We start from the raw sequence: 5114 nt of genomic DNA, 5'->3' as shown, positions 1-5114 counted from the left end.
CACATACATAGATACAAACACAGCGAAATTTCTATTTGATTACCCTGATTCTAAAGCTAATTATGTCTGCAAAGAACTTCGAAACAAAATTTAAATTTTAAAGATGAATGAAGAAGTACAACAGTTATCTAGTAGATGAACCATGTGAATCCACGTGGTTTATTACATGAAACCACGTGTATCAACAGGGAAAGTAAGACATCGGCCTTCGTTCATCTATACAGTTTATTTGTTTTTAATTTCGCGCAAAGCTACATGAGGGCTATCTGTGTTAGTCATCCCTAATTTAGCATTGTAAGACCAGAGGGAAGGCAGCGAGTCATCACCACCCACCGCCAACTTATGGGCTACTCTTTTACCAACGAATAGTGGTCACACTATAACACCTCCACGGTTGAAAAGGGGAGGACGTTTCGCGCGACCGAGATTCGAACCCGCGACCTTCAGATTTCGAGTCGAACGCCTTAACCCACCTGGCCTCTGCTTAATATGAACTTTCTCGATTATTAAGCCTAATTTTGTGACGTTGATTTCATAAGTTGTTTACGGAAGTGAAATACGAGTGTTCCACGTGATTTTTAAACATGGAAACTTTAACAGTTTTTCTGTTGTTGGAAACTGAGGACATAAAATAATAATTCCGTTTTTATTTTCGCATTTTCACAGAACCAGCGTTGCGTGACTGGGGTCATAGAGTCAAAATGTATAAATTTAAAATTTTTTTAATAGAATATTTCGGTAATATTATTGATTAATTATTTGTAGTTAAGCACAAAGCAACATAATGGGCTATTTGTAATTAAAACAGGTACCGAAACCCGGTTTCTAGCAATGTAAGTACAAAGACATGCCGCTCTTCCAACAGAAGTAGGTCGAAGGACAAAATGCGGGTTCTTAGGGTTAACTCAAATTACAGAGGAGACCTTAAGTGTTATTAAAACCTCTGGGTAAGGGTAAATCCACTTTGTGTTTATCATAATGTCGGTGAGACAAACCATTCTCTTGTTGTCGTAGAGTCAGTGTGACTAATGTATAACCGATTTTGATTGGTTTATTTGGTTCTGCGCAAAGGTACAGGAGGTATTATTATCTGCGTTACCGTCCTTAATTTTAAAAATAACAGACTTGAATGAAGTCAACATCACCCACCGTCAACGATTGGACTACTCTTCTCAGACTGTATAATAGGATTTGACAGCTACTCTTATTACATATCTGCTAACCCCAAGTGAAGACTGCGATTTTTTTTAGGGTAACGAATGCGACTCATGGAGTTTCAAACCCACAATTTAGTACGAAAATTGATCAATGGAAGCACTTAAAATATTATTTTGTCTCATGTTAAACTGTTCGAAAGTTATGCACTGTATAGTTGGTGTGATTAATGTGAAACAGTTCAGACTTATGTAATGTATAGTTGGTGTCATTAATGTGAAACAGTTTCAGACTTATGTACTGTATAGTTGGTGTGATTAATGTGATACCGTTCCAGACTTATGTACTGTATAGCTGGTGTCATTAATATAAAACAATTCCAGACTTATGTACTGTACAGTTGGTGTCATTAATGTGAAACAGTTCTAGAGTTACGTAATATATAATTAGTGTGACTAATGTCAAACAGTTCGAAAGTTATGAACTGTATAGTTGGTGTGATTAATGTGAAACAGTTCCAGACTTATGTACTGTGTAGTTAGTGTCATTAATGTGAAACAGTTCCAGTCTTATGTACTGTGTGGTTAGTGTTACTAATGTGAAACAGTTCTAGAGTTATGTAATGTGTAGCTAGTGTGACTAATTGAAACAGTTCTAGAGTTATGAATTATGTGGTTAGTGTGACTAATGTAAAACAGTTCTAGAGTTATGTAATGTGTGGTTAGTGTGACTAATGTGAAACAGTTCTAGAGTTATGTAATGTGTAGTTAGTGTGACTAATGTGAAACAGTTCTAGAGTTATGTAATGTGTGGTTAGTGTGACTAATGTGAAACAGTTCTAGAGTTATGTAATGTGTAGTTAGTGTGACTAATGTGAAACAGTTCTAGAGTTATGTAATGTGTAGTTAGTGTGACTAATGTGAAACAGTTCTAGAGTTATGTAATGTAAGTTCTAGAGTTAGTGTGACTAATGTGAAACAGTTCTAGAGTTATGTAATGTGTAGTTAGTGTGACTAATGTGAAACAGTTCTAGAGTTATGTAATGTGTAGTTAGTGTGACTAATGTGAAACAGTTCTAGAGTTATGTAATGTGTAGTTAGTGTGACTAATGTGAAACAGTTCTAGAGTTATGTAATGTGTAGTTAGTGTGACTAATGTGAAACAGTTCTAATGTGAAACAGTTCTAGAGTTAGAGTTATGTAATGTGAAACAGTAGTTAGTGTGACTAATGTGAAACAGTTCTAGAGTTATGTAATGTGTAGTTAGTGTGACTAATGTGAAACAGTTCTAGAGTTATGTAATGTGGTTAGTGTGACTAATGTGAAACAGTTCTAGAGTTATGTAATGTGTGGTTAGTGTGACTAATGTGAAACAGTTCTAGAGTTATGTAATGTGTAGTTAGTGTGACTAATGTGAAACAGTTCTAGAGTTATGTAATGTGTAGTTAGTGTGACTAATGTGAAACAGTTCTAGAGTTATGTAATGTGTAGTTAGTGTGACTAATGTGAAACAGTTCTAGAGTTATGTAATGTGTAGTTAGTGTGACTAATGTGAAACAGTTCTAGAGTTATGTAATGTGTAGTTAGTGTGACTAATGTGAAACAGTTCTAGAGTTATGTAATGTGTAGTTAGTGTGACTAATGTGAAACAGTTCTAGAGTTATGTAATGTGTAGTTAGTGTGACTAATGTGAAACAGTTCTAGAGTTATGTAATGTGTAGTTAGTGTGACTAATGTGAAACAGTTCTAGAGTTATGTAATGTGTAGTTAGTGTGACTAATGTGAAACAGTTCTAGAGTTATGTAATGTGTAGTTAGTGTTATGTGTAATGTGTAGTTAGTGTGACTAATGTGAAACAGTTCTAGAGTTATGTAATGTGTAGTTAGTGTGACTAATGTGAAACAGTTCTAGAGTTATGTAATGTGTAGTTAGTGTGACTAATGTGAAACAGTTCTAGAGTTATGTAATGTGTAGTTAGTGTGACTAATGTGAAACAGTTCTAGAGTTATGTAATGTGTAGTTAGTGTGACTAATGTGAAACAGTTCTAGAGTTATGTAATGTGTAGTTAGTGTGACTAATGTGAAACAGTTCTAGAGTTATGTAATGTGTAGTTAGTGTGACTAATGTGAAACAGTTCTAGAGTAATGTAATGTGTGGTTAGTGTGACTAATGTGAAACAGTTCTAGAGTGTATGTAATGTAGTTAGTGTGACTAATGTGAAACAGTTCTAGAGTTATGTACTGTGTGGTTAGTGTGACTAATTGAAACAGTTCTAGAGTTATGTAATGTGTAGTTAGTGTGACTAATGTGAAACAGTTCTAGAGTTATGAATTCTGTGGTTAGTGTGACTAATGTGAAACAGTTCTAGAGTTATGTAATGTGTAGTTAGGTGACTAATGTGAAACAGTTCTAATGTGAGTTAGTGTGACTAATGTAATAGAGTGTAGTTAGTGTGACTAATGTGAAACAGTTCTAGAGTTATGTAATGTGTGGTTAGTGTGACTAATGTGAAACAGTTCTAGAGTTATGTAATGTGTAGTTAGTGTGACTAATGTGAAACAGTTCTAGAGTTATGTAATGTGTAGTTAGTGTGACTAATGTGAAACAGTTCTAGAGTTATGTAATGTGTAGTTAGTGTGACTAATGTGAAACAGTTCTAGAGTTATGTAATGTGTGGTTAGTGTGACTAATGTGAAACAGTTCTAGTGTTATGTACTGTGTGGTTAGTGTGACTAATGTGAAACAGTTCTAGAGATATGCAATGTGTAGTTAGTGTGATTAATGTGAAACAGTTCTAGAGTTATGTACTGTGTAGTTAGTGTGACTAATGTGAAACAGATCTAGAGTTATGTAATGCGTGGTTAGTGTAATTTGTATCCATGTGAATACTTACATTCCATTGTTCGGTTATATCACTTGATTAAACATAGCTGCATTTCTTTGAGTAACTTATTGTATCTGTATTTTTACATGTGTAAAGTCTAGGTATGTGATAGATATCCCATTTAACTATATGCATGTGTTATCAATTTCATTATAGATATCACTCGTTTATTAAATATATTTTGGTTTCATTTTTATCTTCCAGTATGTTAACTCTCGACACGTGTTGAATGTTAAGATCTCAGGCATTCTTTAACAAGGTTATCTCAACCATTAGATCAGGGGAGTCGCGTAGCATTGTTAGAAGTAGCTTGGGATAACATTAATTTTATTTCATCAATTACATTTTCATGTTATGAGTGCTAAAAGGTTGTGAACCCCTGCATTAGATAATACATTACTGTTGGATAATGTTTTCTCATAATAACTATTTACTTTCCTTCTTTTCTTACCCATAATTATTTCAGGGTGAACTTTGAACCTTAATCTTTAACACATGACAGTGACATTATTTTTATTCTTCTTGTTCTAGGCCTCACGACAAATGCGTACTGAAAGCTGTGAATGTCAAGAACATGGCAATAAAAAATGTTGTCTTTGTTGTTCATCATGAATTATTGTATCAAAAAAAAGAATTAGTTCTTTCAAGTTTTTACTGAAATTGCTCTGTCTTATTCATGTAAAGTAGTATTCTTGTAAATTCTTTAAGAAGAAATTATGCAGGTTATGTATTGTTTTTATAAATAAATATTTGTGTTTTCATCAACTCATTGCATGAAACATCATTTGTTGACAGTGTATTACATAGCTATATATTGAATATTTATTACTTTGTTTTTACTATAGATGTTACAGAAACGAATATTCTTAAACTTAAGTTTTTTGTTGTTGTTGAAATATTTTTGATATACACTTTTCTAATTCCTGAAAATCACTAGAGGGTCTAGATAAGGAATTTTAGTATTAAAAAGTACAATAGGTATAATACAAATAGTGAGCAATTTTGATGTTAGTTGGAATCAAATTTGAGATCCTTGATTTGTGAGCTCCCTCTCTCAAATTGCCAAAGCTTAAAA

The 5114-nt window shown here is 33.4% G+C and overlaps 1 long non-coding RNA gene across 1 annotated transcript; it reads left to right on the top strand.

Moving 5' to 3' along the window:
* LOC143256322 (uncharacterized) lies at nucleotides 1–4804 on the top strand. Its single transcript, XR_013031242.1, has 2 exons — nucleotides 1–947; nucleotides 4571–4804. It is a non-coding gene; the product is annotated as an uncharacterized LOC143256322 (long non-coding RNA).
* The last annotated feature ends 310 nt before the right edge of the window (nucleotides 4805–5114 follow it).

The sequence above is a fragment of the Tachypleus tridentatus genome, chromosome 7 (genome assembly GCF_004210375.1).
Source record: "Tachypleus tridentatus isolate NWPU-2018 chromosome 7, ASM421037v1, whole genome shotgun sequence".
Classification (NCBI taxonomy): Eukaryota; Metazoa; Arthropoda; class Merostomata; order Xiphosura; family Limulidae; genus Tachypleus; species Tachypleus tridentatus.
Note: the sequence above shows the minus strand (reverse complement) of the source record. Positions and strands in the feature narration are given on the sequence as shown.